At 33.6% G+C, this 18,675-nt stretch overlaps 15 non-coding genes across 15 annotated transcripts; all 15 read right to left on the bottom strand.

Moving 5' to 3' along the window:
• Nucleotides 1-763: 763 nt before the first annotated feature.
• TRNAL-UAG (transfer RNA leucine (anticodon UAG)) lies at nucleotides 764-845 on the bottom strand. Its single transcript has one exon. It is a non-coding gene; the product is annotated as a tRNA-Leu (tRNA).
• Nucleotides 846-1,107: 262 nt separating this feature from the next.
• TRNAL-AAG (transfer RNA leucine (anticodon AAG)) lies at nucleotides 1,108-1,189 on the bottom strand. The gene has a single exon. It is a non-coding gene; the product is annotated as a tRNA-Leu (tRNA).
• Nucleotides 1,190-2,176: 987 nt separating this feature from the next.
• TRNAL-AAG (transfer RNA leucine (anticodon AAG)) lies at nucleotides 2,177-2,258 on the bottom strand. Its single transcript has one exon. It is a non-coding gene; the product is annotated as a tRNA-Leu (tRNA).
• Nucleotides 2,259-3,956: 1,698 nt separating this feature from the next.
• TRNAL-UAG (transfer RNA leucine (anticodon UAG)) lies at nucleotides 3,957-4,038 on the bottom strand. Its single transcript has one exon. It is a non-coding gene; the product is annotated as a tRNA-Leu (tRNA).
• A 1,701-nt stretch (nucleotides 4,039-5,739) lies between these two features.
• Nucleotides 5,740-5,821, bottom strand: TRNAL-UAG (transfer RNA leucine (anticodon UAG)). The gene has a single exon. It is a non-coding gene; the product is annotated as a tRNA-Leu (tRNA).
• A 261-nt stretch (nucleotides 5,822-6,082) lies between these two features.
• Nucleotides 6,083-6,164, bottom strand: TRNAL-AAG (transfer RNA leucine (anticodon AAG)). Its single transcript has one exon. It is a non-coding gene; the product is annotated as a tRNA-Leu (tRNA).
• Nucleotides 6,165-7,865: 1,701 nt separating this feature from the next.
• Nucleotides 7,866-7,947, bottom strand: TRNAL-UAA (transfer RNA leucine (anticodon UAA)). The gene has a single exon. It is a non-coding gene; the product is annotated as a tRNA-Leu (tRNA).
• A 262-nt stretch (nucleotides 7,948-8,209) lies between these two features.
• TRNAL-AAG (transfer RNA leucine (anticodon AAG)) lies at nucleotides 8,210-8,291 on the bottom strand. The gene has a single exon. It is a non-coding gene; the product is annotated as a tRNA-Leu (tRNA).
• A 2,061-nt stretch (nucleotides 8,292-10,352) lies between these two features.
• TRNAL-UAA (transfer RNA leucine (anticodon UAA)) lies at nucleotides 10,353-10,434 on the bottom strand. Its single transcript has one exon. It is a non-coding gene; the product is annotated as a tRNA-Leu (tRNA).
• A 261-nt stretch (nucleotides 10,435-10,695) lies between these two features.
• TRNAL-AAG (transfer RNA leucine (anticodon AAG)) lies at nucleotides 10,696-10,777 on the bottom strand. The gene has a single exon. It is a non-coding gene; the product is annotated as a tRNA-Leu (tRNA).
• Nucleotides 10,778-11,764: 987 nt separating this feature from the next.
• Nucleotides 11,765-11,846, bottom strand: TRNAL-AAG (transfer RNA leucine (anticodon AAG)). Its single transcript has one exon. It is a non-coding gene; the product is annotated as a tRNA-Leu (tRNA).
• Nucleotides 11,847-13,548: 1,702 nt separating this feature from the next.
• On the bottom strand, nucleotides 13,549-13,630 carry TRNAL-UAG (transfer RNA leucine (anticodon UAG)). The gene has a single exon. It is a non-coding gene; the product is annotated as a tRNA-Leu (tRNA).
• A 263-nt stretch (nucleotides 13,631-13,893) lies between these two features.
• On the bottom strand, nucleotides 13,894-13,975 carry TRNAL-AAG (transfer RNA leucine (anticodon AAG)). The gene has a single exon. It is a non-coding gene; the product is annotated as a tRNA-Leu (tRNA).
• Nucleotides 13,976-15,676: 1,701 nt separating this feature from the next.
• TRNAL-UAG (transfer RNA leucine (anticodon UAG)) lies at nucleotides 15,677-15,758 on the bottom strand. Its single transcript has one exon. It is a non-coding gene; the product is annotated as a tRNA-Leu (tRNA).
• Nucleotides 15,759-16,020: 262 nt separating this feature from the next.
• TRNAL-AAG (transfer RNA leucine (anticodon AAG)) lies at nucleotides 16,021-16,102 on the bottom strand. The gene has a single exon. It is a non-coding gene; the product is annotated as a tRNA-Leu (tRNA).
• Nucleotides 16,103-18,675: the final 2,573 nt, after the last annotated feature.

Raw genomic sequence — 18,675 nt, 5'->3', positions numbered from 1 at the left:
TTTGACATCAATGACAGTCATTTTATCTTGAAAATAATTATGACAGCAGTGTAATTTGAACCCATGCCTCCAAACATACCGGAGCCTTAATGCAGCATCTTAGACCGCTCAGCCACATTTCTACCTTGACTCCATAGCTCATAGTTTATAATTTTACATATTATTTTTACATTTTGAGAAGACTCTTGAAATTATGATAAACTGTTTTAAAATCTAGGGCAGATGATGAACTTTTAACCTACCAATATTTTATTTTAGCAGCTTAGTGGCCTTAGACCGCTCGGCCATGGTACCAAATGAACACTCTTAGCTCACAGATCTGGGCCATATAGCACAGATTACAGTACAAACATTTTTTTTTGTTTTAAATAAATACTTAAAAAGAAGTGTCATACCAAAAGTGTTTAAGTTATGTACAAAATGTTTTGGAAGGTTAAAAAAAGTACATCAATTGACATAAAATATTAATGAGAAAGGATTTTTTTATTATTCATTTGCTGTTTAGTAAAGAAAAACACTTTGACGTCAATGACTTATTTTTTCTTAGGAAAAATAATTATGGCAGCAGTAGGTTTTGATCCAAAGCCTCCAAAGAAACTGGAACCTTAATCCAGCACCTTAGACACTGCTGATTTTTAGCTCATGCATCTGGATCATATCAATCAGCTATTGAGGAGAAAAGTCTTTATTATTATTGTTTTTCTTATTAGTGGAGAAAAACATTTTGTCATCACTGACTGATATTTTCATAGTAAAATCATTATGGCAGTAGTGGGATTTGAACCCACGGCTCCAGAGAGACTGGAGCCTAAATCCAGCGCCTTAGACCGCTCGGCCATGCTACCACATGGACCTGTCGGACTGAATGCTCACAGTTCTGGATCATACAGTTGAGATTACAGGGAAAAAATGTGTTGTTTTAAATCAATACTTGAAGAGAAGTGTCATGTTACAAGTATTTAAAATACAAAAAGTTAAGGAAGCATAAAAAAGGTACAAAATTAGTAGACAATATTAATGAGTAAGGATTTTTTATTATTGATTTGCTGTTTAGTAGAGTAAAACAGTTTGGCATCAATAAATGTCATTTTCTCTTGAAAATAATTATGGCAGCAGTGGGATTTGAACCCATGCCTCCAAAGAGACTGGAGCCTTAATCCAGCGCCTTAGACCGCTCAGCCATGCTACCACATATCTATTTTGGCTCCAAAGGTCATAGTTTATTATTTTACATATTATTTTTAAAGTTTGAGAAGACTCTTGAAATTGTGATAAACTGTTTTAAAATCTAGGACAGATGATGAACTTTTCAACCTTCCAATATTTTACTTTAGCAACTTAGTGGCCTTAGACCGCTCGGCTATGGTACCACATGGACACTCTTCGCTCACAGATCTGGGTCATATAGCTCAGGTTACAGTAAAAACATTTTTTTAAATCAATATTTAAAAAGAAGTGTAATGCAAAAAGTGTTTAAATTATGTACAAAACGTTTTGGAAGGTTAAAAAAGTACATAAATTGACATAAAATATCAATGAGAAAGGATATTTTTATTATTCATTTGCTGTTTAGTAGAGAAAAAACACTTTGACATCAATTACTTATTTTTTCTCAGGGAAAATAATTATGGCAGCAGTAGGTTTTGAACCAATTCCTCCAAAGAATCTGGAACTTTAATCCAGCACCTTAGACACTGCTGATTTTTAGCTAATGCATCTGGATCATATTGATCAGATGTTGAGGAGAAAGGACTTTATTATTATTGATTTTCTTATTAGTGGAGAAAAACACATTGCCATCACTGACTGACATTTTCATAGTAAAATCATTATGGAAGCAGTGGGATTCAGACCCACGCCTCCAGAGAGACTGGAACCTAAATCCAGTGCCTTAGACCGCCCGCCCTTGCTACCCCATGGACCTGTCTGACTGAAAGCTCACAGTTATGGATCATACAGTTGAGATTACAGGAAAAAAATGTGTTGTTTTAAATCAATACTTGAAAAGAAGTGTCATGTTACAAGTATTTAAAATACAAAAAGTTAAGGAAGCATAAAAAAGGTACAAAATTAGTAGACAATATTAATGAGTAAGGATTTTTTATTATTGATTTGCTGTTTAGTAGAGTAAAACAGTTTGACATCAATAAATGTAATTTTCTCTTGAAAATAATTATGGCAGCAGTGGGATTTGAACCCACGCCTCCAAAGAGACTGGAGCCTTAATCCAGCGCCTTAGACCGCTCGGCCATGCTACCACATATCTATTTTGGCTCCAAAGGTCATAGTTTATTATTTTACATATTATTTTTAAAGTTTGAGAAGACTCTTGAAATTGTGATAAACTTTTTTAAAATCTAGGACAGATGATGAACTTTTCAACCTTCCAATATTTTACTTTAGCAACTTAGTGGCCTAAGACCGCTCAGCCATGGTACCACATGGACACTCTTAGCTCACAGATCTGGGTCATATAGCTCAGGTTACAGTAAAAACATTTTTTTAAATCAATATTTAAAAAGAAGTGTAATGCAAAAAGTGTTTAAATTATGTACAAAACGTTTTGGAAGGTTAAAAAAGTACATAAATTGAAATAAAATATCAATGAGAAAGGATATTTTTATTATTCATTTGCTGTTTAGTAGAGAAAAAACACTTTGACATCAATTACTTATTTTTTCTCAGGGAAAATAATTATGGCGGCAGTAGGTTTTGAACCAATTCCTCCAAAGAATCTGGAACTTTAATCCATCACCTTAGACACTGCTGATTTTTAGCTAATGCATCTGGATCATATTGATCAGATGTTGAGGAGAAAGGACTTTATTATTATTGATTTTCTTATTAGTGGAGAAAAACACATTGCCATCACTGACTGACATTTTCATAGTAAAAGCATTATGGAAGCAGTGGGATTCAGACCCACGCCTCCAGAGAGACTGGAACCTAAATCCAGTGCCTTAGACCGCTCGCCCTTGCTACCCCATGGATACTTTTGACTCAAAGCTCACAGTTCTGGATCATATAGTTAAGATTACAAGAAAAAATTGTGTAGTTATAAATCAATACTTGAAAAGAAGTGTCATGTTAAAAGTGTTTAAAATACAAAAATTTAAAAAAGGTACAAAATTAGCAGACAATATTAATTAGAAAGGATTTTTTGTTATTGACTTGCTGTTTAGTGGAGAAAAACACTTTGACATCAATGACAGTCGTTTTATCTTGAAAATAATTATGACAGCAGTGGAATTTGAACCCATGCCTCCAAACAGACTGAAGCCTTAATGCAGCATCTTAGACCGCTCAGCCACATTTCTACCTTGACTCCATAGCTCATAGTTTATAATTTTATATATTATTTTTACATTTTGAGAAGACTTGAAATTATGATAAACTGTTTTAAAATCTAGGGCAGATGATGAACTTTTTAACCTACCAATATTTTATTTTAGCAGCTTAGTGGCCTTAGACCGCTCGGCCATGGTACCAAATGAACACTCTTAGCTCACAGATCTGGGCCATATAGCACAGATTACAGTACAAACATTTTTTTTTGTTTTAAATAAATACTTAAAAAGAAGTGTCATACCAAAAGTGTTTAAGTTATGTATAAAATGTTTTGGAAGGTTAAAAAAGTACATCAATTGACATAAAATATTAATGAGAAAGGATTTTTTTATTATTCATTTGCTGTTTAGTAAAGAAAAACACTTTGACATCAATGACTTATTTTTTCTTAGGAAAAATAATTATGGCAGCAGTAGGTTTTGATCCAAAGCCTCCAAAGAAACTGGAACCTTTATCCAGCGCCTTAGACACTTCTGATTTTTAGCTCATGCATCTGGATCATATCAATCAGCTATTGAGGAGAAAAGTCTTTATTATTATTGTTTTTCTTATTAGTGGAGAAAAACTTTTTGTCATCATTGACTGATGTTTTCATAGTAATATCATTATGGCAGCAGTGGGATTTGAACCCACGGCTCCAGAGAGACTGGAGCCTAAATCCAGCGCCTTAGACCGCTCGGCCATGCTACCACATATCTATTTTGGCTACAAAGGTCATAGTTTATTATTTTACATATTATTTTTAAAGTTTGAGAAGACTCTTGAAATTGTGATAAACTGTTTTAAAATCTAGGACAGATGATGAACTTTTCAACCTTCCAATATTTTACTTTAGCAACTTAGTGGCCTTAGACCGCTCGGCCATGGTACCACATGGACACTCTTAGCTCACAGATCTGGGTCATATAGCTCAGGTTACAGTAAAAACATTTTTTTAAATCAATATTGAAAAAGAAGTGTAATGCAAAAAGTGTTTAAATTATGTACAAAAAGTTTTGGAAGGTTAAAAAAGTACATAAATTGACATAAAATATCAATGAGAAAGGATATTTTTATTATTCATTTGCTGTTTAGTAGAGAAAAAACACTTTGACATCAATCACTTATTTTTTCTCAGGGAAAATAATTATGGCGGCAGTAGGTTTTGAACCAATTCCTCCAAAGAATCTGGAACTTTAATCCATCACCTTAGACACTGCTGATTTTTAGCTAATGCATCTGGATCATATTGATCAGATGTTGAGGAGAAAGGACTTTATTATTATTGATTTTCTTATTAGTGGAGAAAAACACATTGCCATCACTGACTGACATTTTCATAGTAAAAGCATTATGGAAGCAGTGGGATTCAGACCCACGCCTCCAGAGAGACTGGAACCTAAATCCAGTGCCTTAGACCGCTCGCCCTTGCTACCCCATGCATACTTTTGACTCAAAGCTCAGAGTTCTGGATCATAGAGTTAAGATTACAAGAAAAAATTGTGTCGTTATAAATCAATACTTGAAAAGAAGTGTCATGTTAAAAGTGTTTAAAATACAAAAATTTAAAAAAGGTACAAAATTAGCAGACAATATTAATTAGAAAGGTTTTTTTGTTATTGACTTGCTGTTTAGTGGAGAAAAACACTTTGACATCAATGACAGTCATTTTATCTTGAAAATAATTATGACAGCAGTGTAATTTGAACCCATGCCTCCAAACATACCAGAGCCTTAATGCAGCATCTTAGACCGCTCAGCCACATTTCTACCTTGACTCTATAGCTCATAGTTTATAATTTTACATATTATTTTTACATTTTGAGAAGACTCTTGAAATTATGATAAACTGTTTTAAAATCTAGGGCAGATGATGAACTTTTTAACCTACCAATATTTTATTTTATCAGCTTAGTGGCCTTAGACCGCTCGGCCATGGTACCAAATTAACACTCTTAGCTCACAGATCTGGGCCATATAGCACAGATTACAGTACAAACATTTTTTTTTGTTTTAAATAAATACTTAAAAAGAAGTGTCATACCAAAAGTGTTTAAGTTATGTACAAAATGTTTTGGAAGGTTAAAAAAAGTACATCAATTGACATAAAATATTAATGAGAAAGGATTTTTTTATTATTCATTTGCTGTTTAGTAAAGAAAAACACTTTGACGTCAATGACTTATTTTTTCTTAGGAAAAATAATTATGGCAGCAGTAGGTTTTGATCCAAAGCCTCCAAAGAAACTGGAACCTTAATCCAGCGCCTTAGACACTGCTGATTTTTAGCTCATGCATCTGGATCATATCAATCAGCTATTGAGGAGAAAAGTCTTTATTATTATTGTTTTTCTTATTAGTGGAGAAAAACATTTTGTCATCACTGACTGATATTTTCATAGTAAAATCATTATGGCAGCAGTGGGATTTGAACCCACTGCTCCAGAGAGACTGGAGCCTAAATCCAGCGCCTTAGACCGCTTGGCCATGCTACCACATGGACCTGTCTGACTGAATGCTCACAGTTCTGGATCATACAGTTGAGATTACAGGAAAAAATGTGTTGTTTTAAATCAATACTTGAAGAGAAGTGTCATGTTACAAGTATTTAAAATACAAAAAGTTAAGGAAGCATAAAAAAGGTACAAAATTAGTAGACAATATTAATGAGTAAGGATTTTTTATTATTGATTTGCTGTTTAGTAGAGTAAAACAGTTTGGCATCAATAAATGTCATTTTCTCTTGAAAATAATTATGGCAGCAGTGGGATTTGAACCGATGCCTCCAAAGAGACTGGAGCCTTAATCCAGCGCCTTAGACCGCTCGGCCATGCTACCACATATCTATTTTGGCTCCAAAGGTCATAGTTTATTATTTTACATATTATTTTTAAAGTTTGAGAAGACTCTTGAAATTGTGATAAACTGTTTTAAAATCTAGGACAGATGATGAACTTTTCAACCTTCCAATATTTTACTTTAGCAACTTAGTGGCCTTAGACCGCTCGGCCATGGTACCACATGGACACTCTTCGCTCACAGATCTGGGTCATATAGCTCAGGTTATAGTAAAAACATTGTTTTAAATCAATATTTAAAAAGAAGTGTAATGCAAAAAGTGTTTAAATTATGTACAAAACGTTTTGGAAGGTTAAAAAAGTACATAAATTGACATTAAATATCAATGAGAAAGGATATTTTTATTATTCATTTGCTGTTTAGTAGAGAAAAAACACTTTGACATCAATTACTTATTTTTTCTCAGGGAAAATAATTATGGCGGCAGTAGGTTTTGAACCAATTCCTCCAAAGAATCTGGAACTTTAATCCATCACCTTAGACACTGCTGATTTTTAGCTAATGCATCTGGATCATATTGATCAGATGTTGAGGAGAAAGGAATTTATTATTATTGATTTTCTTATTAGTGGAGAAAAACACATTGCCATCACTGACTGACATTTTCATAGTTAAAGCATTATGGAAGCAGTGGGATTCAGACCCACGCCTCCAGAGAGACTGGAACCTAAATCCAGTGCCTTAGACCGCTCGCCCTTGCTACCCCATGGATACTTTTGACTCAAAGCTCAGAGTTCTGGATCATTTAGTTAAGATTACAAGAAAAAATTGTGTAGTTATAAATCAATACTTGAAAAGAAGTGTCATGTTAAAAGTGTTTAAAATACAAAAATTTAAAAAAGGTACAAAATTAGCAGACAATATTAATAAGAAAGGATTTTTTGTTATTGACTTGCTGTTTAGTGGAGAAAAACACTTTGACATCAATGACAGTCATTTTATCTTGAAAATAATTATGACAGCAGTGTAATTTGAACCCATGCCTCCAAACAGACTGGAGCCTTAATGCAGCATCTTAGACCGCTCAGCCACATTTCTACCTTGACTCCATAGCTCATAGTTTATAATTTTACATATTATTTTTACATTTTGAGAAGACTCTTGAAATTATGATAAACTGTTTTAAAATCTAGGGCAGATGATGAACTTTTTAACCTACCAATATTTTATTTTAGCAGCTTAGTGGCCTTAGACCGCTCTGCCATGGTACCAAATGAACACTCTTAGCTCACAGATCTGGGCCATATAGCACAGATTACAGTACAAACATTTTGTTTTGTTTTAAATAAATACTTAAAAAGAAGTGTCATACCAAAAGTGTTTAAGTTATGTACAAAATGTTTTGGAAGGTTAAAAAAAGTACATCAATTGACATAAAATATTAATGAGAAAGGATTTTTTTATTATTCATTTGCTGTTTAGTAAAGAAAAACACTTTGACGTCAATGACTTATTTTTTCTTAGGAAAAATAATTATGGCAGCAGTAGGTTTTGATCAAAAGCCTCCAAAGAAACTGGAACCTTAATCCAGCGCCTTAGACACTGCTGATTTTTAGCTCATGCATCTGGATCATATCAATCAGCTATTGAGGAGAAAAGTCTTTATTATTATTGTTTTTCTTATTAGTGGAGAAAAACATTTTGTCATCACTGACTGATATTTTCATAGTAAAATCATTATGGCAGTAGTGGGATTTGAACCCACGGCTCCAGAGAGACTGGAGCTTAAATCCAGCGCCTTTGACCGCTCGGCCATGCTACCACATGGACCTGTCGGACTGAATGCTCACAGTTCTGGATCATACAGTTGAGATTACAGGGAAAAAATGTGTTGTTTTAAATCAATACTTGAAGAGAAGTGTCATGTTACAAGTATTTAAAATACAAAAAGTTAAGGAAGCATAAAAAAGGTACAAAATTAGTAGACAATATTAATGAGTAAGGATTTTTTATTATTGATTTGCTGTTTAGTAGAGTAAAACAGTTTGGCATCAATAAATGTCATTTTCTCTTGAAAATAATTATGGCAGCAGTGGGATTTGAACCGATGCCTCCAAAGAGACTGGAGCCTTAATCCAGTGCCTTAGACCGCTCGGCCATGCTACCACATATCTATTTTGGCTCCAAAGGTCATAGTTTATTATTTTACATATTATTTTTAAAGTTTGAGAAGACTCTTGAAATTGTGATAAACTGTTTTAAAATCTAGGACAGATGATGAACTTTTCAACCTTCCAATATTTTACTTTAGCAACTTAGTGGCCTTAGACCGCTCGGCCATGGTACCACATGGACACTCTTCGCTCACAGATCTGGGTCATATAGCTCAGGTTACAGTAAAAACATTTTTTTAAATCAATATTTAAAAAGAAGTGTAATGCAAAAAGTGTTTAAATTATGTACAAAACGTTTTGGAAGGTTAAAAAAGTACATAAATTGACATTAAATATCAATGAGAAAGGATATTTTTATTATTCATTTGCTGTTTAGTAGAGAAAAAACACTTTGACATCAATAACTTATTTTTTCTCAGGGAAAATAATTATGGCGGCAGTAGGTTTTGAACCAATTCCTCCAAAGAATCTGGAACTTTAATCCATCACCTTAGACACTGCTGATTTTTAGCTAATGCATCTGGATCATATTGATCAGATGTTGAGGAGAAAGGAATTTATTATTATTGATTTTCTTATTAGTGGAGAAAAACACATTGCCATCACTGACTGACATTTTCATAGTAAAAGCATTATGGAAGCAGTGGGATTCAGACCCACGCCTCCAGAGAGACTGGAACCTAAATCCAGTGCCTTAGACCGCTCGCTCTTGCTACCCCATGGATACTTTTGACTCAAAGCTCAGAGTTCTGGATCATATAGTTAAGATTACAAGAAAAAATTGTGTAGTTATAAATCAATACTTGAAAAGAAGTGTCATGTTAAAAGTGTTTAAAATACAAAAATTTAAAAAAGGTACAAAATTAGCAGACAATATTAATAAGAAAGGATTTTTTGTTATTGACTTGCTGTTTAGTGGAGAAAAACACTTTGACATCAATGACAGTCATTTTATCTTGAAAATAATTATGACAGCAGTGTAATTTGAACCCATAGACTGAAAAAGAGAACTGGCTGCGCTGAATTTCAGAAGGATTCAAATAACAAAGGAGAGAGCCAATGTATCAATATAAAAAGACAACAGGTTTATTTAAAATATAATGTTAATTAGTAAAAATAATGATAAACAGACATATTGCATTAATGATAACACAGTCCGGTGTCTCACAGTGTCAGCAGTATGTTGGACTTTCACAGAACTGCCTCTGTAAGTGTGATGTATTAACGTCCAAAATCCATACCAGGTATTAGCTGCCGTTCCTACTGCTCAGTATTGATGCATGAAGAAATGTGATGTGACAGGTTCCAATATGGGATCACATGAGGGGGCCAGTGAGTCCGTAAATGAACAATTACCTCTCCAGTGGGTTGGTCCGTCTACCGGGCGTCCCCGGACAGGAATCCTGCGTTACCCACACACAGCAGCAGTGTCACGGAGAGGAGAGCGGGCACCGCTCGGGAATCAGCTGGCTGTAGCGGTATGTTTCAAACTGTTTTAAAATCTAGGGCAGATGATGAACTTTTTAACCTACCAATATTTTATTTTAGCAGCTTAGTGGCCTTAGACCGCTCTGCCATGGTACCAAATGAACACTCTTAGCTCACAGATCTGGGCCATATAGCACAGATTACAGTACAAACATTTTGTTTTGTTTTAAATAAATACTTAAAAAGAAGTGTCATACCAAAAGTGTTTAAGTTATGTACAAAATGTTTTGGAAGGTTAAAAAAAGTACATCAATTGACATAAAATATTAATGAGAAAGGATTTTTTTATTATTCATTTGCTGTTTAGTAAAGAAAAACACTTTGACGTCAATGACTTATTTTTTCTTAGGAAAAATAATTATGGCAGCAGTAGGTTTTGATCAAAAGCCTCCAAAGAAACTGGAACCTTAATCCAGCGCCTTAGACACTGCTGATTTTTAGCTCATGCATCTGGATCATATCAATCAGCTATTGAGGAGAAAAGTCTTTATTATTATTGTTTTTCTTATTAGTGGAGAAAAACATTTTGTCATCACTGACTGATATTTTCATAGTAAAATCATTATGGCAGTAGTGGGATTTGAACCCACGGCTCCAGAGAGACTGGAGCTTAAATCCAGCGCCTTTGACCGCTCGGCCATGCTACCACATGGACCTGTCGGACTGAATGCTCACAGTTCTGGATCATACAGTTGAGATTACAGGGAAAAAATGTGTTGTTTTAAATCAATACTTGAAGAGAAGTGTCATGTTACAAGTATTTAAAATACAAAAAGTTAAGGAAGCATAAAAAGGTACAAAATTAGTAGACAATATTAATGAGTAAGGATTTTTTATTATTGATTTGCTGTTTAGTAGAGTAAAACAGTTTGGCATCAATAAATGTCATTTTCTCTTGAAAATAATTATGGCAGCAGTGGGATTTGAACCCATGCCTCCAAAGAGACTGGAGCCTTAATCCAGCACCTTAGACCGCTCAGCCATGCTACCACATATCTATTTTGGCTCCAAAGGTCATAGTTTATTATTTTACATATTATTTTTAAAGTTTGAGAAGACTCTTGAAATTGTGATAAACTGTTTTAAAATCTAGGACAGATGATGAACTTTTCAACCTTCCAATATTTTACTTTAGCAACTTAGTGGCCTTAGACCGCTCGGCCATGGTACCACATGGACACTCTTCGCTCACAGATCTGGGTCATATAGCTCAGGTTACAGTAAAAACATTTTTTTAAATCAATATTTAAAAAGAAGTGTAATGCAAAAAGTGTTTAAATTATGTACAAAACGTTTTGGAAGGTTAAAAAAGTACATAAATTGACATAAAATATCAATGAGAAAGGATATTTTTATTATTCATTTGCTGTTTAGTAGAGAAAAAACACTTTGACATCAATTACTTATTTTTTCTCAGGGAAAATAATTATGGCAGCAGTAGGTTTTGAACCAATTCCTCCAAAGAATCTGGAACTTTAATCCAGCACCTTAGACACTGCTGATTTTTAGCTAATGCATCTGGTTCATATTGATCAGATGTTGAGGAGAAAGGACTTTATTAATATTGATTTTCTTATTAGTGGAGAAAAACACATTGCCATCACTGACTGACATTTTCATAGTAAAATCATTATGGAAGCAGTGGGATTCAGACCCACGCCTCCAGAGAGACTGGAACCTAAATCCAGTGCCTTAGAAAGCCCGCCCTTGCTACCCCATGGACCTGTCTGACTGAAAGCTCACAGTTCTGGATCATACAGTTGAGATTACAGGAAAAAAATGTGTTGTTTTAAATCAATACTTGAAAAGAAGTGTCATGTTACAAGTATTTAAAATACAAAAAGTTAAGGAAGCATAAAAAAGGTACAAAATTAGTAGACAATATTAATGAGTAAGGATTTTTTATTATTGATTTGCTGTTTAGTAGAGTAAAACAGTTTGACATCAATAAATGTAATTTTCTCTTGAAAATAATTATGGCAGCAGTGGGATTTGAACCCACGCCTCCAAAGAGTCTGGAGCCTTAATCCAGCGCCTTAGACCGCTCGGCCATGCTACCACATATCTATTTTGGCTCCAAAGGTCATAGTTTATTATTTTACATATTATTTTTAAAGTTTGAGAAGACTCTTGAAATTGTGATAAACTTTTTTAAAATCTAGGACAGATGATGAACTTTTCAACCTTCCAATATTTTACTTTAGCAACTTAGTGGCCTAAGACCGCTCAGCCATGGTACCACATGGACACTCTTAGCTCACAGATCTGGGTCATATAGCTCAGGTTACAGTAAAAACATTTTTTTAAATCAATATTTAAAAAGAAGTGTATTGCAAAAAGTGTTTAAATTATGTACAAAACGTTTTGGAAGGTTAAAAAAGTACATAAATTGAAATAAAATATCAATGAGAAAGGATATTTTTATTATTCATTTGCTGTTTAGTAGAGAAAAAACACTTTGACATCAATTACTTATTTTTTCTCAGGGAAAATAATTATGGCGGCAGTAGGTTTTGAACCAATTCCTCCAAAGAATCTGGAACTTTAATCCATCACCTTAGACACTGCTGATTTTTAGCTAATGCATCTGGATCATATTGAACAGATGTTGAGGAGAAAGGACTTTATTATTATTGATTTTCTTATTAGTGGAGAAAAACACATTGCCATCACTGACTGACATTTTCATAGTAAAATCATTATGGAAGCAGTGGGATTCAGACCCACACCTCCAGAGAGACTGGAACCTAAATCCAGTGCCTTAACCCGCTCGCCCTTGCTACCCCATGGATACTTTTGACTCAAAGCTCAGAGTTCTGGATCATATAGTTAAGATTACAAGAAAAAATTGTGTAGTTATAAATCAATACTTGAAAAGAAGTGTCATGTTAAAAGTGTTTAAAATACAAAAATTTAAAAAAGGTACAAAATTAGCAGACAATATTAATTAGAAAGGATTTTTTATTATTGACTTGCTGTTTAGTGGAGAAAAACACTTTGACATCAATGACAGTCGTTTTATCTTGAAAATAATTATGACAGCAGTGGAATTTGAACCCATGCCTCCAAACAGACTGGAGCCTTAATGGAGCATCTTAGATCGCTCAGCCACATTTCTACCTTGACTCCATAGCTCATAGTTTATAATTTTACATATTATTTTTACATTTTGAGAAGACTCTTGAAATTATGATAAACTGTTTTAAAATCTAGGGCAGATGATGAACTTTTTAACCTACCAATATTTTATTTTAGCAGCTTAGTGGCCTTAGACCGCTCGGCCATGGTACCAAATGAACACTCTTAGCTCACAGATCTGGGCCATATAGCACAGATTACAGTACAAACATTTTTTTTTTGTTTTAAATAAATACTTAAAAAGAAGTGTCATACCAAAAGTGTTTAAGTTATGTACAAAATATTTTGGAAGGTTAAAAAAAGTACATCAATTGACATAAAATATTAATGAGAAAGGATTTTTTTATTATTCATTTGCTGTTTAGTAAAGAAAAACACTTTGACGTCAATGACTTATTTTTTCTTAGGAAAAATAATTATGGCAGCAGTAGGTTTTGATCCAAAGCCTCCAAAGAAACTGGAACCTTAATCCAGCGCCTTAGACACTGCTGATTTTTAGCTCATGCATCTGGATCATATCAATCAGCTATTGAGGAGAAAAGTCTTTATTATTATTGTTTTTCTTATTAGTGGAGAAAAACATTTTGTCATCACTGACTGATATTTTCATAGTAAAATCATTATGGCAGCAGTGGGATTTGAACCCACGGCTCCAGAGAGACTGGAGCCTAAATCCAGCACCTTAGACCGCTTGGCCATGCTACCACATGGACCTGTCTGACTGAATGCTCACAGTTCTGGATCATACAGTTGAGATTACAGGAAAAAAATGTGTTGTTTTAAATCAATACTTGAAAAGAAGTGTCATGTTACAAGTATTTAAAATACAAAAAGTTAAGGAAGCATAAAAAAGGTACAAAATTAGTAGACAATATTAATGAGTAAGGATTTTTTTATTATTGATTTGCTGTTTAGTAGAGTAAAACAGTTTGACATCAATAAATGTAATTTTCTCTTGAAAATAGTTATGGCAGCAGTGGGATTTGAACCCACGCCTCCAAAGAGACTGGAGCCTTAATCCAGCGCCTTAGACCGCTCGGCCATGCTACCACATATCTATTTTGGCTCCAAAGGTCATAGTTTATTATTTTACATATTATTTTTAAAGTTTGAGAAGACTCTTGAAATTGTGATAAACTTTTTTAAAATCTAGGACAGATGATGAACTTTTCAACCTTCCAATATTTTACTTTAGCAACTTAGTGGCCTAAGACCGCTCAGCCATGGTACCACATGGACACTCTTAGCTCACAGATCTGGGTCATATAGCTCAGGTTACAGTAAAAACATTTTTTTAAATCAATATTTAAAAAGAAGTGTATTGCAAAAAGTGTTTAAATTATGTACAAAATGTTTTGGAAGGTTAAAAAAGTACATAAATTGAAATAAAATATCAATGAGAAAGGATATTTTTATTATTCATTTGCTGTTTAGTAGAGAAAAAACACTTTGACATCAATTACTTATTTTTTCTCAGGGAAAATAATTATGGCGGCAGTAGGTTTTGAACCAATTCCTCCAAAGAATCTGGAACTTTAATCCATCACCTTAGACACTGCTGATTTTTAGCTAATGCATCTGGATCATATTGATCAGATGTTGAGGAGAAAGGACTTTATTATTATTGATTTTCTTATTAGTGGAGAAAAACACATTGCCATCACTGACTGACATTTTCATAGTTAAATCATTATGGAAGCAGTGGGATTCAGACCCACACCTCCAGAGAGACTGGAACCTAAATCCAGTGCCTTAAACCGCTCGCCCTTGCTACCCCATGGATACTTTTGACTCAAAGCTCAGAGTTCTGGATCATATAGTTAAGATTACAAGAAAAAATTGTGTAGTTATAAATCAATACTTGAAAAGAAGTGTCATGTTAAAAGTGTTTAAAATACAAAAATTTAAAAAAGGTACAAAATTAGCAGACAATATTAATTAGAAAGGATTTTTTATTATTGACTTGCTGTTTAGTGGAGAAAAACACTTTGACATCAATGACAGTCGTTTTATCTTGAAAATAATTATGACAGCAGTGGAATTTGAACCCATGCCTCCAAACAGACTGGAGCCTTAATGGAGCATCTTAGATCGCTCAGCCACATTTCTACCTTGACTCCATAGCTCATAGTTTATAATTTTACATATTATTTTTACATTTTGAGAAGACTCTTGAAATTATGATAAACTGTTTTAAAATCTAGGGCAGATGATGAACTTTTTAACCTACCAATATTTTATTTTAGCAGCTTAGTGGCCTTAGACCGCTCGGCTATGGTACCAAATGAACACTCTTAGCTCACAGATCTGGGCCATATAGCACAGATTACAGTACAAACATTTTTTTTTGTTTTAAATAAATACTTAAAAAGAAGTGTCATACCAAAAGTGTTTAAGTTATGTACAAAATATTTTGGAAGGTTAAAAAAAGTACATCAATTGACATAAAATATTAATGAGAAAGGATTTTTTTATTATTCATTTGCTGTTTAGTAAAGAAAAACACTTTGACGTCAATGACTTATTTTTTCTTAGGAAAAATAATTATGGCAGCAGTAGGTTTTGATCCAAAGCCTCCAAAGAAACTGGAACCTTAATCCAGCGCCTTAGACACTGCTGATTTTTAGCTCATGCATCTGGATCATATCAATCAGCTATTGAGGAGAAAAGTCTTTATTATTATTGTTTTTCTTATTAGTGGAGAAAAACATTTTGTCATCACTGACTGATATTTTCATAGTAAAATCATTATGGCAGCAGTGGGATTTGAACCCACGGCTCCAGAGAGACTGGAGCCTAAATCCAGCACCTTAGACCGCTTGGCCATGCTACCACATGGTCCTGTCTGACTGAATGCTCACAGTTCTGGATCATACAGTTGAGATTACAGGAAAAAAATGTGTTGTTTTAAATCAATACTTGAAAAGAAGTGTCATGTTACAAGTATTTAAAATACAAAAAGTTAAGGAAGCATAAAAAAGGTACAAAATTAGTAGACAATATTAATGAGTAAGGATTTTTTATTATTGATTTGCTGTTTAGTAGAGTAAAACAGTTTGACATCAATAAATGTAATTTTCTCTTGAAAATAATTATGGCAGCAGTGGGATTTGAACCCACGCCTCCAAAGAGACTGGAGCCTTAATCCAGCGCCTTAGACCGCTCGGCCATGCTACCACATATCTATTTTGGCTCCAAAGGTCATAGTTTATTATTTTACATATTATTTTTAAAGTTTGAGAAGACTCTTGAAATTGTGATAAACTTTTTTAAAATCTAGGACAGATGATGAACTTTTCAACCTTCCAATATTTTACTTTAGCAACTTAGTGGCCTAAGACCGCTCAGCCATGGTACCACATGGACACTCTTAGCTCACAGATCTGGGTCATATAGCTCAGGTTACAGTAAAAACATTTTTTTAAATCAATATTTAAAAAGAAGTGTATTGCAAAAAGTGTTTAAATTATGTACAAAACGTTTTGGAAGGTTAAAAAAGTACATAAATTGAAATAAAATATCAATGAGAAAGGATATTTTTATTATTCATTTGCTGTTTAGTAGAGAAAAAACACTTTGACATCAATTACTTATTTTTTCTCAGGGAAAATAATTATGGCGGCAGTAGGTTTTGAACCAATTCCTCCAAAGAATCTGGAACTTTAATCCATCACCTTAGACACTGCTGATTTTTAGCTAATGCATCTGGATCATATTGATCAGATGTTGAGGAGAAAGGACTTTATTATTATTGATTTTCTTATTAGTGGAGAAAAACACATTGCCATCACTGACTGACATTTTCATAGTAAAATCATTATGGAAGCAGTGGGATTCAGACCCACACCTCCAGAGAGACTGGAACCTAAATCCAGTGCCTTAAACCGCTCGCCCTTGCTACCCCATGGATACTTTTGACTCAAAGCACAGAGTTCTGGATCATATAGTTAAGATTACAAGAAAAAATTGTGTAGTTATAAATCAATACTTGAAAAGAAGTGTCATGTTAAAAGTGTTTAAAATACAAAAATTTAAAAAAGGTACAAAATTAGCAGACAATATTAATTAGAAAGGATTTTTTATTATTGACTTGCTGTTTAGTGGAGAAAAACACTTTGACATCAATGACAGTCGTTTTATCTTGAAAATAATTATGACAGCAGTGGAATTTGAACCCATGCCTCCAAACAGACTGGAGCCTTAATGGAGCATCTTAGATCGCTCAGCAACATTTCTACCTTGACTCCATAGCTCATAGTTTATAATTTTACATATTATTTTTACATTTTGAGAAGACTCTTGAAATTATGATAAACTGTTTTAAAATCTAGGGCAGATGATGAACTTTTTAACCTACCAATATTTTATTTTAGCAGCTTAGTGGCCTTAGACCGCTCGGCCATGGTACCAAATGAACACTCTTAGCTCACAGATCTGGGCCATATAGCACAGATTACAGTACAAACATTTTTTTTTTGTTTTAAATAAATACTTAAAAAGAAGTGTCATACCAAAAGTGTTTAAGTTATGTACAAAATGTTTCGGAAGGTTAAAAAAGTACATAAATTGACATAAAATATTAATGAGAAAGGATTTTTTTATTATTCATTTGCTGTTTAGTAAAGAAAAACACTTTGACATCAATGACTTATTTTTTCTTAGGAAAAATAATTATGGCGGCAGTAGGTTTTGATCCAAAGCCTCCAAAGAAACTGGAACCTTAATCCAGCGCCTTAGACACTGCTGATTTTTAGCTCATGCATCTGGATCATATCAATCAGCTATTGAGGAGAAAAGACTTTATTATTATTGATTTTCTTATTAGTGGAGAAAAACACATTGCCATCACTGACTGACATTTTCATAGTAAAATCATTAAGGAAGCAGTGGGATTCAGACCCACGCCTCCAGAGAGACTGGAACCTAAATCCAGTGCCTTAGACCGCTCGCCCTTGCTACCCCATGGACCTGTCTGACTGAAAGCTCACAGTTCTGGATCATACAGTTGAGATTACAGGAAAAAAATGTGTTGTTTTAAATCAGTACTTGAAAAGAAGTGTCATGTTACAAGTATTTAAAATACAAAAAGTTAAGGAAGCATAAAAAAGGTACAAAATTAGTAGACAATATTAATGAGTAAGGATTTTTTATTATTGATTTGCTGTTTAGTAGAGTAAAACAGTTTGACATCAATAAATGTCATTTTCTCTTGAAAATAATTATGGCAGTAGTGGGATTAGAACCCTCGCCTCCAAAGAGACTGGAGCCTTAATCCAGCACCTTAGACTGCTCGGCCATGCTACCACATATCTATTTTAGCTCTAAAGGTCATAGTTTATTATTTTACATATTATTTTAAAATTTGAGAAGACTCTTGAAATTGTGATAAACTGTTTTAAAATCTAGGACAGATGATGAACTTTTCAACCTTCCAATATTTTACTTTAGCAACTTAGTGGCCTTAGACCGCTCGGCCATGGTACCACCTGGACACTATTAGCTCACAGATCTGGGTCATATAGCTCAGGTTACAGTAAAAACATTTTTTTAAATCAATATTTAAAAAGAAGTGTAATGCAAAAAGTGTTTAAATTATGTACAAAACATTTTGGAAGGTTAAAAAAGTACATAAATTGACATAAAATATCAACGAGAAAGGATATTTTTATTATTCATTTGCTGTTTAGTAGAGAAAAAAACACTTTGACATCAATTACTTATTTTTTCTCAGGGAAAATAATTATGGCGGC

The sequence above is a fragment of the Pseudophryne corroboree genome, chromosome 3 (genome assembly GCF_028390025.1).
Source record: "Pseudophryne corroboree isolate aPseCor3 chromosome 3, aPseCor3.hap2, whole genome shotgun sequence".
Taxonomy (NCBI): Eukaryota; Metazoa; Chordata; class Amphibia; order Anura; family Myobatrachidae; genus Pseudophryne; species Pseudophryne corroboree.
The sequence above is the reverse complement of the archived record's forward strand: the minus strand, read 5'-3'. Positions and strand labels throughout refer to the sequence as shown.